At 41.3% G+C, this 12870-nt stretch overlaps 1 protein-coding gene across 8 annotated transcripts in view; it reads right to left on the reverse strand.

Annotated features, from left to right (window-relative positions):
• The window catches only part of MTERF1 (mitochondrial transcription termination factor 1), a 334773-nt gene that overhangs the window by 175083 nt on the left and 146820 nt on the right, over positions 1-12870 (reverse strand). The gene's annotated exons all lie outside the window — the stretch shown is intronic.

Below are 12870 nucleotides of genomic sequence, written 5' to 3' on the forward strand. Positions count from 1 at the left end.
ACTACCTCAGGTAATCTCCTTTACTTACAGATAAACTGTTTTAAATGTTAATCACATCTACAAATTACCTTTACAGCAACATCTAGACTAGTGTTTGATCAAACAACCTGGTACCATAGCCTAGGCAAGTTGAGACATAAAATGAACCATCGAACAAGCTTATGTTTTTAATAGCATCTCTCATGAAAGTTAAGGGCACATCAGCAGATGGCAAAGCCTGAGAGACAAAAGTAATTTGAGCCATCACCATAAAGAATCATGTAAAGGAAAGCTCCCCTGGAGGAGGGCATGGCAACCCGCTCCAGTATTCTCGCCTGGAGAATCCCATGGACAGAGGAGCCTGGCAGGCTACAGTCCATGGGGTTGCAAAGAGTCAGACACAACTGAGACACTAACATTTTCACTTTCACAAATAAATTATAATATATTCTTACAATGAAATAGTATGCAACCAGTAAACAGCATGATTTCAAATAACATTTAATAACATAAGAAAACATTCCTGATTTAGTAATAAGAAACAGAAAAGTTAAATATATACATATATATAATGCATATAAGAATTAAGAATGCATTCACGCATTAAGAATGGGAGGAAATACTCCAAAATTTTAGTAGCAGTATCTCTATATCACAGAACTATGAGTGATTTTTATTATTTTCTTGTATTTTCCATAATTTGTATAAATTATAATCACAAAAAGTCATTAAATCCTCAACTTGACTATTTAAGCTCGTACTTGAAGATCCTAACCCTGACTTTTGCCTGAAGGGCCCGTCAACCCAGCCGTTCTGCAGAGGCCTCATAGCACCTGCCGGCAGAGCCAAGGTTTCCCCCCAGAAGTGACTCTAGATCTACACCAGATGTGAAGAAGCAGTAAACGAAGGTCTTAGAGTTCTTCTCCATATATCATCTCCAAAGCTATTGGGTTTAAGTTGTTTTCAAAGCAGAAGTAACTTACAACAGTAAATGAAATTGCCGATGTTGCTCCAAGAAAATGTCTGGCTTTGAGCAGGCTTTAAGGAAGCACCTGGGTTATGCAGCTGCTGACTGGGATACAGCAAGGCCACTCAGCCAGATGAGGGCCAACTGAGGTCTAGAATAAATGAGCTCCCTTCCCTATACTCTGAAGGCTCTTCCAGGACAGGAGTAAGAGTGGATGGCCTTCTCCCTTTCCACAGACCTATTTTTCTCTCTCCTATGTCGCACTTCAATGGTGTGTACCTCAGGCCACTTTCCAGAGGGAGGAAACCAGAGGAACCCAGGACTGGAGGAACGCAGCCAGACCTTCCAAGAGGACATGGTACTAGGGTTTATATTTTACTCCCTGTCATCCAGACCCTGGCACAGCTGGAGGTAGGCAGCCCCCACCAGACCTGAGGCCACTCCCTGGACTTCTTCTGATTCACAGAGTTCTATGGAATCCACATCAGAGTGTGTTAGTCGCTCAGTCGTGTCTGACTCCTTGCAACCCCGTGGACTGTAGCCTGCCAGGTGAGCTCCCACAAAATAACTCTAGCAAGTCACAGCACAACATAAATTGCACCTATCCATCCTCTTGGGTTGAGTTAAACCTTTCCACTAAGCCAGTTCAGTTCAGTTCAGTCACTCAGTCATGTCCAACTCTTTGTAAACTCACTCAAAATTTCTTTCCCCCTGGTCTGCCACAGTGGTGGGAATTCCCACAGTAAGTAAGATTCACACCTCTGGGTAAAGCTCTCCAGGGGGCCCCTGTTAATATGCAAATGTATGACTCACAAGATGTAACACATAGATTCATTAGCATTGCTTACACTTTAGAGAGGCACAAGAAGGAAGCAGAATGGTCTTCAAAAATGACCAAGACTTTAGAATTCCATTTAGGTACATCCCTGGGCTTTCCTTGTGGCTAAGCTGGTAAAGAATCTGCCTGCAGTGCAGGAGACCTGGGTTCAATCCCTGGGTTGGGAAGATACCCTGGAGAAGGGAAAGGCTGCCCACTCCAGTATTCTGGCCTGGAGAATTCCATGTTCTGTATAGTCCATGGGGTCACAAAGAGTCAGACACGACTGAGTGATTTTCACTTCACTCACTGGCAAACCCAATCAAGACAGATCCATGCCAATGACAGATTTCCAGGTGGTTCTTCTTTAATAGAGAGTGACTGTGAGAGAAGGATAAATTTTTTTTTTCCTATAAGCTCTAGCAGCTCTGAAATGTTTGGATATACAAGCTAGTATAAGGTTTTTTCAAGGAATAAGACATATGCCTTTTGCCAATTTGCAATGCTCTCTCTAATGCATTAGCTGCCAGGGACCCCTTTGAGCTCAAGAAGGGCACCCTTGAGAAGTACAGCTCCATTGTGCCAAAGAACAACAGTGAAGCAACTTTGGTCACCGTTTTGCTGGCTCACTGGCTGCCCAAAGCATTTCAAAATGTTCTAGGCAGAGGCAGGTCCTACCACAAGCCTTTTAGTTTTGACTTGATGACTCTGGAGAACAGATCTAATTTTGCCATGAATCAAAGCTATCTTCAGAAAATGTTGAGTGGAATTTGGTTTCCTAACAGGAAATGGTACAAGGAATGGGAGGAGCCTACTGTCTGCCTAAAAGAAGCATGAAGTCTTCTAGACTTCAAGGGCAAAATTAGGCTGCTGCTGCTGCGGCAGCTAAGTCACTTCAGTCGTGTCTGACTCTGTGTGACCCCATAGACGGCAGCCCACCAGGATCCCCCTTCCCTGGGATTCTCCAGGCAAGAACACTGGAGTGGGTTGCCATTTCCTTCTTCAGTGCATGAAAGTGAAAAGTGAAAGGAAAGTCACTCAGTTGTGTCCGACTCTTAGCAGCCCCATGAACTGCTGCTAATCTAAATTCTAAATGGGCTTCCCAAGTGGCGCTAGTGATAAAGAACCCGCCTGCTAATGCAGGAGACATAAGAGACTAGGATTCAATCCCTGGGTAGGGAAGATCCCCTGGAGAAGGGCACAGCAACCCACTCCAGTATTCTTGCCTGGAGAACCCCATGGACAGAGGATCCTGGCGGGCTACAGTCCATGGGATCACAAAGAGTCAGACACGACTGAAGCGACTTAGCACACAGGCAAATTTCAAATAAAACTTTTGGAGGGACTTCCCTGGTCCCTCAGTGGCTAAGACTCTGAGCTCCCAATGCAGGGGGCCAGGGTTCGATCCCTGATAAGAGAACTAGATCCCACATGCTGCAACTAAAATGTCATGCATGGCACGATGAAGATCAAAGATTCTGGGTGCCTCAACTAAGACCTGGCACAGCCAAAAACATAAACATTTTTTTTAATCTTCATGAAGTTTCTTAAAAACAAGCCCTATATAAATAAAAGGCATAGAACGCCTGATGTCGTAGACTATATTTTGGACCCTTGTGTAGTTTGCCACACTGATTCTAGACATTCTGTGGATGTGTGTATATTTTGAGCTTGTGACGTCATAAACTTGTTACCTCCTGAAGTCTGTCACTTCCACCAGCCCTTTCTCCTTGTCCTGCCACGTGCAGCCTCCTTCTAGAGGCATACTCCAAGAGGGTTTCCTTTGTAGTTTTATCTTAGAATAAAATGAGCTTTAAGTCTTTTTTTTCTCAAATGAGAGTATAAAGACTAGTTTTTTTTTTTTTTTAGCCTCACATATACATAATGCTGCTTATTTCCATCCTTCAAGACAGCACCTGGGCACCATCCCCCAGACACACCACACAGAGCCACATTTGGTGGGTAAGCCCTACGTGACACGCTAGAGAGAGGGCTTGCTCTTCCCTGCCCAAGGCACTGGATCATCCTGCCTAACTGGCTACCATGTGTGGGCCTCATTAGAAGAACTTGCAAGTGCTATACATGGTAAAGAATGTATTTCTGATAATATTTCAGTTAGGTTTGGATCAAGGCCAAGAGTCTCTCTGGCAGACTACAGTCACTTTACCAACACTTCACTTTTAGCAAAAAGATCTGTGATAAGAAAAAATAAACAAGCCGTCTAGGATCAAAAGGTCACATCACCCCACTTCCTCACCCCACTGTCCCACTTCTTTTTAAGCGTGAGGAAACGTTCCCAGGCAATTAGTCATGACCTCTTTCCTATTGCAGTCTTTCTCCTGCTAGTTCTTACTAAGAAAGTTTGCTTCAAGGGCTTTTGAAATTCAGGGTCAAGTTTTGAAAGATGTTTTTAAAGATATGAATACCAGCACAACTTCATTCAATTTAACACAACAATTCCTCCCTTAACATGGAATATTGTCCTTTTAAAATAAAATTTTATTATTAAAAAAATGCTTTATTAATGAAGGAAAAGCCTGCATAGTATGAATAATAACAATGCCAGACTTAAAATAGCTTCTGGGAAAAGAAATAAACATACAGTTTTTGTGTATTATTTTGTTCTGCTGCTGCATATGTTCATGATTTGCCAAAGCCAATGAGAGACAAAAGTGTCAGTTTTTGAGCCTGGTTTGAAATTCTACTTTAGCCAGTAGTAAGTGAGGAGCCATGATCCATATGATTAACGGACTCATAAGGAAGTAAAGTTGGACGTTACTTAGAAGACATCTAAACAACTCACTTAGGGTTGAGAACCCCAGGCCCGCAAATGCTTAGAAACAGTCCTACAAGGGGCTCAGCACTGGTGCCAGAGATCGTCCCTTTGGATACTCTCTAGACATACGACCACAGGCAACATATATGACTTCTGTAAGCCTCAGCTTGCTTAACACTAAGAAGGGGCTAATAATCATGCAAGCCACATATGGGTCATAAAGAATCATCAAGTTAATAAAAATAGCACACTTAGTCTGGTACAGAGGGGGAATTGAATAAATATTAGATACACTATTATTGTAAGAGGCAGGGTTGAAGGAAGAATCAGAGAGTCAAGCTGATGCGGGTTTTTGTTTGTTTGATTTCTGATTAGTTTTCTCCAAGAACTGACTATCAATGGAGTAATGGGAACATTTTTCAGAATATACAGTCCAGACAAATCTGTAGTATACTGTAAAAATTCTGATGCAAAATGGAACTTCACTAAAAATTAGAGAGATAGTAAGCCTGCAGGTTAAAAGCATGGACTCTTGAGCTGAACAGCCTAGGTTCAAATCCCATTTCTCCTACTTTTTAGCCAAAATTTTTAAGCAACTTACTTAACTGTTCTATGCTTCACTTTCCACCTCCATAAAAGGGGATAATAATAGTATCTATCTCACAGGGTTGTTGTGAAAATGAATTAATATTCAGAGATCACTTATCATAGTATCTGTGCATGTACTATAATACATTAGGTATTGTCATTATTATATTACAAGACCATCTTGCAAACCATCCCAGAAAATCACAGATATTTTTATACTGGAAGCACCCAAAGAAACTTACAGAAATAATCTTACTTCTAACACCATCTAGAATCACAGATTATACTGAGGCAGCAGCACAAAATCTATTGCTCCAATTCTACTCTTAAAAAGTAATGCAAAGAGTAATTCATTGGAATCTTTTAAATGCTTGATTCCGAAAAGCATTGGGTGACCTAAAGCTAACAGTGTGGTAACAGAGTTTGACTCACCCCTACCTTTGAAGACAGTGCTTGTCAACTTCTCTTCACCCTGAAACTATCTCAGTAAACTGTTGGTAATATAGCAGAGAGGACTTTCTGTTTAGCAGAGTTTTAATTCTCTTTTTTGTTTTTTCTATTGTGAAATCATAGCATTTTGAGGGAGTGATACACTACCCCAATCATTTTTCAGATGAGGAAACCGAGATCTAAAAAGGTACAGTCACGGCCAACATGCAGCTGGTAAATAATGAAGAGCAGAGGGGATAATGTTCTAAGAACATTAAACTTCCTTCTCTAGTCATCAGAGAGAGCTCCAACTTCACACTATAAATCTGATTAACTGGATCCATATTTTATAAATAAGGAGCTTAAATTGTAGCCGTATTTCACCCAGTTGAACATCAAATTACTTCAGATGAAAGTAATGTATCTTTTTGGATATCAGACTCTCGCTTAAAAATTTATGTACTTTAAAATTCCTGTTACAGAGAACATAAACAGTACATTGAGTTTGATCAGTCAGTGAAAAATTAATCTCAGGGGGTAAATGTTTCATCTTCCAGGGCATCGGAATAACAAGCAATTTACTAAATTCCATCCTGGTCCTGAAATCATCTGTTTGTGTAATTTGGATATGTAGCTTACTCCCAGAGACTGGTCACTCCTTGCCACTCCTCACAGGACCACCTCTCTTGAATATAATCATCACAAGAAATCACCATATGTATTCACTGTGATTCAAATATGCAAAATGCAGCTATTTTTTTTTTAACCTAATGCTCAGATTAAATTTTATCTCTTAGCTCATGGTACACCATCATTTAACTTCACAGGCCTATACTGTGTTATATTAATTTTATTGTTTTCCCCTTAATTTCTCATTATAGCTTCCATTTCCCTTGCTGCTAGAGGCATCCACAAAAATGTTTATAAAACCTAACTGTATTTAGGTATGTTTGTGTCTTTGTGAAATGTGCAATGCTGTTTGTGTTGGAGGTGTTTAATTTATACACTTCTAATTGTGCTATGGGCTCCCAGGTGGCTCAGTGGTAAAGAAGCTGTCAGCCAATGCAGGACATGTGGGTTCAGTCCTTGGGTTGGGAAGATCTCCTGGAGAAGGAAACGGCAACTCACTCTAGTATTCCTGCCTGGAAAATCCCATGGACAGATGAGCCTGGCAGGCTACAGTCCATGGGGTTGCAAAGAGTCAGACATGACTGAGTGGGCATGCCGCACATGTTGCTTTATGTACGCGTAGACAATTAACTGAGTGGTACATAGAATTCCACTGTATATGCATATCCTATAATTCACTAATTCATTCCCCTAGCAATGGATACCTCACTTACCTCCAACTTTCTGCCTTCCCAAATAAACATACTCATACATGATCCTGTACAGACCTGTGTCAGAGTGGCTCCACAGCATATACTCAAAGAGTGGGAGTCTTAGTGTATATGACCAAATGTCTCTAAGCACTGCCAGAAAGCTTCCCCAAAGAGCTGTATCACATTAGACCTACGCTAACAGGGCAATGGTTTCCCAGCTCCCTCAGCAATAGTTGGTACTATCTGACTTTCTGATGTTCATCTGTCTAACGGCTGGTACAAAGTTTTGGGAGCTATTCTAGTCTACCAGTTCTCTCAAATGTTTGCACCTTCTCCTTTTGGTGCAGAAGGACTTCCAGATTCTATACAGGCCCTGTGCTTAGTCACTCAGTCATGGCCGACTCTTTGCGACCCCATGGACCGTAGCCCGCCAGGCTCCTCTGTCCATGGGATTCTCCAGGCAAGAATACTGGAGTGGGTTGCCATGCCCTCCTCCAGGGCATCTTCCCGACCCAGAGATCAAACCCAGGTCTCCAGCACTGCAGGCTTATTCTTTCCTGTCTGAGCTACCAGGGAAGCTCAAGAATACTGGAGTGGGTAGCCTATCCTTTCTCCAGGGGAACTTCCCAACCCAGGAATCGAATCAGGGTCTCCTGCATCACAGGTGATTCTTTACCAGCTGAGCTACCAGTGAAGGCCCTATACAGGCCCTGGGCAACCTGAAATACTATCTCAGAACCATTTATGCAGACACTTCCCTCACAATCCGGCTCTACTGTTTCCACATCACAGAGGGCCAGGCTGACCTCAGAACTTCTCTTAAAGGCTTTCATTCTCCCCTCAGGAGAGAGGGGAATTCCAGGTTCTTCTAGGAGAACATCCCAGGTTTTCTGGATGTTTCTACCCACTCTATGGGAATTTTCATGCATGGAGCCCATACACAAATGCTGACTTCTTGCCCTCTCCCTCCTTCCTTCTCTCCCTTCCTTCCTTCCTTCCTTTATCTCTTCTTTCCTGCCTCCTATAATTTGAAGTTTTCAATGTCTCTCTTTCAACTGACAAGACTGATCTCCCTTTTTTATCCTCTCCATTCCCTAGGTGACATTCTCCCTGTTCTCTGGGCAATAATGGAGGAAAGACAATGGAAGGGGAACTATATTACTACAAGGGGAAAATATGTGGGAGAATTTTGAAAAGTATTGCCTGCATGCATTTATCATTCCATATGAATAACACTTTAACCATTCCGAAGTACTTTTTCATAACATTCAACATCCTTCTGCTCCACCATCTTGGATACCTGACTGAGATAGGGAAGTTGTCACTATTTGTAGACGAAGCTAGAAACCAAGATTGAGAACGGTGAGAGATTTTTGTGCAGAAATAGGATAGATGGCCCCCAGATACACTATTTTAGAGGAATTCATAAATCTCATACAATTTTTTCCCTAAGTACATTGGAAAACCTTTTCAGAGTAGCAAAAATCTCCCCATTTTGCCTTTTGTAGATCTGGTCATCTGAGCCAAAAGGAAATTCTGACACAAAAAAGAAGATTGTTTTGTCTCTGCGTGGCAGCAAGAATTTGTGGTTGCTCTTAAGCATTTGCAAGAACCTCTGGTTCTTATTCCTTGATCAGCAATTCTTTCATAATTAAAATTTTAAAATACTCTAAAATATGATCACCACTGTTATATTTAGACCCAAACCAGAAACTGTTCATTTTTTAAGTCTATATTGTACTTACTAAATTATGTCTTGGTCTGACAAAGATTGTAGACTTATTAGCTTGGTGGAATAATCATTTTAAACGACTAATTCTTTGAGTATGGACCCACATACTTAAATAATTATTTTTTATTTTATTTTATTAGTTTATTTTAATTAAATAATTGTGCCCAGGTTTCGTAATTTTAGCTTCAAATTTTTACTTTTTAAAATCTGGAAAAGGAACACATTTTTCCACCTATTTCTATAATAATTTTCTAAGTTAAGTCCCTTCAGAGGACACTTTGTGTTACATCACAAGCAAGCATGTTCTGCCAGGTGTTCCATCTCTGCTTGAAGGGAAGCAGACTGGGTTAGTGAAGAGAGACAGACCTGCTTATAAATCCTAGTTTTCTACAACCTACCAATTATGTGGCTTTGGGCAACTGACTTAAATCCCAAACTAGTTTTCTCATTTATAGTAAGGGAATAATAATCTTTATGCTGAAGGGTTAATGCAAAGAGTCAATGAAATCACATTATGTACAATGCCTAGCATGTTGTAAGCACTAAGAAAGCAGTTTTCTTATTTCTTCTTTCCTTAGAAAAAAATAAAATCATCATGAATACCATTGGTTGTATTCCAGAAAACTTGCCGTAAAAATGTTAAAGACAATATTTCACTTTTGAAGCGAACAACACAAACAGGCATTTGTGTGTCTTGTAGTCCAAATATATGTCTTGGTTTTGCCCTCTGCACACAGTAGGGACCTCATATGCTGGAGGAAGAGGCATGAATAAATGAATGAAAACTCTATGTGAGCCTAAAGTATAAGCAATTAATACACCACCCCATGCATGCTGTCACATCCAACTCTTTGAAATCCCAGAAAGGAATACTGGAGAGGGTTGCCATTTCCTGCTCCCCTGCTCCAAGGGATCTTCTTGACCCAGGAATCAAATCTACATCTCTGGCATCCCCTGCGTTGGCAGGTAGATTCTTTACCACTAGCAAATGTCATGTAGAAGAATTATTTCAATTAAACAAAACTGTATTTGGGGCACAGCCCCATTCCCCTCTACTCTCTGGGTATTTCTCACCTACATGAAGTACCCTCTGCAGTCAGGGAGAATGTCTCATATGAATGAGATATCTAGAGAGTAAAGAAACATGAGGGGAAACTAGGCCTGTATTGTGTTTTTAACACAGATGTTGTTTCTTGTTGGGCTGAGAACTACCACTTTAGAATTATCCAAAAGGGCGAAACCCAAAGACTTCATGTAAACCTCATGCATTGTGGCCTTCCCTTAAGCAAACATATTAAAATGTTTCAGAATTGCTTTTGTCCACAACTTACACAATGAAACCTCTCTAGGGGGAAAGAAAATTCGTACTGTCTTTATATTGAGTTGTCCAAACAATGACATCTCACTTTTATTCCAAGAAAATAGGAACAGCCAAATTCAGGATAATAGTTAAGCAAAATAAAAGCTTCCCTCAACAACTGACCACATTCCTGCCCTGCTGCACAGCACAGGCCCAAGAAGCAAGACAACAAAGACTTAGCTGGTTTTAAAACAGTGTATAGCAACACTGGTGACTCAAATGGTAAAGAATCTTCCCGCAATGCAGGAGACTGGGGTTCGATCCCTGGGTCAGGAAGATCACCTGAAGAAGGAAATGGCAACCCACTCCAGTATTCTTGGCTGGAGAATCCCATGGACAAAGGAGTCTGGCAGGCTCTAGTCATGGAGTCACAAAGAGTCAGACACAACTGGGCGACTCGCACTTTACACTTATAGTAACACTTGACAAACCTAGAGAGTGTATTAAAAAGCAGAGACGTCACTTTCCTGACAAAAGTTCATATAGTCAAAGCTATGGTTTTCCCAATAGTCATGTACGGATGTGAAAGTTGGACGATAAAGAAGTCTGAACACCGAAGAAATGATGCTTTCGAATTGTGGAGTTGGAGAAGACTCTTGAGAGTCACTCGGACTGCAAGGAGATCAAACCAGTCAATCCTAAAGGAAATCAACCCTGCATATTCATTGGAAAGACTGATGTTGAAGCTGAAGCTCCAATACTTTGGCCACCTGATCTGTAGAGCCAACTTATTAGAAAAGACTGATGCTGGGAAAGATTGAGGGCGGGAGGAGAAGGGGACGACATGAGGTGGTTGGATGGCATCACCGACTCAATGGACGTGAGTTTGAGCAAACTCAAGGAACAGGGAAGGACAGGGCAGCCTGGCATGCTGCACTTCATGGGGTCACAAAGAGTCAGATGCAACTGAACGACTAAACAACAACAACAAATGGCAACACTTACAACTTCATCTTTTCCAGCCCAGAAAGCAGTTGGCAGGAAAGGCAACCCAAGCCCAATATACCTAGTCAAGCACAAAGTCTTTCTTGGAGGTCTTTAGAATAGAGAACATTCTCTAAGGCCCCCTGGGGAACCCTACTGAAAAAGATGAGACATAAATCCTATTTTCAGAACACTCCCCATTTTCCCCACTGGGCTCTATTCTCTCAATATTTTAGCTCTAAGCAGGGCATAAGCAGCTTACTAATAAACTTTCCTGGAAAACCCATAGATTATCAACCAAACTGAGACTGAGCTGTGCCACAGCTACAGGGCAATATATTAAGTGACACTTGATGAACTATGCTTCCCTCTTACATACGAGCCAATTTAGACCCAGGAGATCACTGAGTTTATAACCAGTGTAGTGAGTAGGAAGAGAATAAAGGCCAAGATCCAAAAGGGTGTTAGGACAGGGTGGCTGAGGTGGCTGGAAAGTATAAGTCAATAAAATTATGGAGTGATAATGGATGTGAAAGAAAAGGCAAGAGATTAAAGGATATTTTCATAGTGATTATGCCTGAGGAAAGGAATCTCCCTTTAAGTAAGAGTTTGCAAATGTATTATTTTCAGTCCAAAAAGAAAGAAAATCTTCACAATAGCTCTTATTTATTATTCGCTACCACATGACAGGTGCTGTTCCAAAATGCATCACATAGATAGTCGTCCCTCATTTCCACAGGGGATTAATTCCCCACAGATCCCCAAATCTGTGGATGCTCAAGTCCCTTGTAAAAAATTGTATAATGGTGGGCCCTCCACTTCAGCGGACGTGGAACTCGCAAACAGGAGGGCCAACTGTATGAACTTGCTTAATCCCCACAACTACCCTGGCGTGGTTGTTATTTATTATCATCCTGCCCCTTTTTAGAGGAGGAAAGTAAGGCGCAGAGAATTAAAGTCACACAGCTAGTGGATGGCAGAGCCAAGAGAAAAGCTCAGAGAGTCAAGCTCAGAGCCACTCGCTTCACTACTCCACACATGGCCTTTCAACAGAGGAATCCAGGGGCCTATAATTCTTGGCTTAGCCCATATATTAATAGCTCATGCTTGTGACTGGGTCTCTTGGTTACCACTAGGAAGCGAGACCCCAGGGTAGCATGGTGGTCCTCTCTAACCTCTCAGCTTCTGAACATCACCCCATCACCACACACAGTTGGAAACAAGCTCTCTTTCAGGCCAGAGAGAGTAGAAGGTATGGTTTATGAAAGGGTCCTATTTGGTCCTTTCTGTTTGACCCCCTATTAAGTCCCCATAAAGCTTCCTGGTAAAAGAAAAGCTTCCTTAATAAGAAATTCCCCATGAGGGCAAACCTGTCATTCTCTCAGGCCAGATTGTCATGGAAACTTTTATAAAGAGGAGCCCAACACTCAAGTCTTCAGGCTGCAAAAGAATCCATGCAGTTGTTCTTTTGTAAAATTATACAGATTTATTCATTGCAACAAGTGAGGCAATGACACAAGTTCCTTTAACTGATGAACGGGAATTGGAACCTAATGAGAGGAACGGTCAGAAATCCATTTGTCAAATCTTGTGCCACTCAGCTAGCCCTCATATGCAGTCCTCACAAATTATGCATTCTAAAAACAATGATCACCAGATCAGATTTACAAAGTAATTGTGAACTGAATAAAATGCATTGCTCTCTAAAATAACACTCACATTTCTTAGTGTAAATAGTAACATGGTCTTTTCTTCTAAAGCAGGAGGTCAGCAAACTACAGCCCTTGGGCCAAATTTGGCTCATTGCCTGTTTTTATACAAAAACAGGACTAAAAACGGACTTTGCATTTTTAAATTGGTGGAAAAAAATCAAAGGAAGAGCATGTTAAAAATCATATGAAATGTCACGTATAATACCTAAACTCTTATTGGAACACAGGCGCACTCACTCATTTACTGTCTGTGGCTGCCTTCAC

This window comes from Bos javanicus, chromosome 4 (genome assembly GCF_032452875.1).
Source record: "Bos javanicus breed banteng chromosome 4, ARS-OSU_banteng_1.0, whole genome shotgun sequence".
Classification (NCBI taxonomy): domain Eukaryota; kingdom Metazoa; phylum Chordata; class Mammalia; order Artiodactyla; family Bovidae; genus Bos; species Bos javanicus.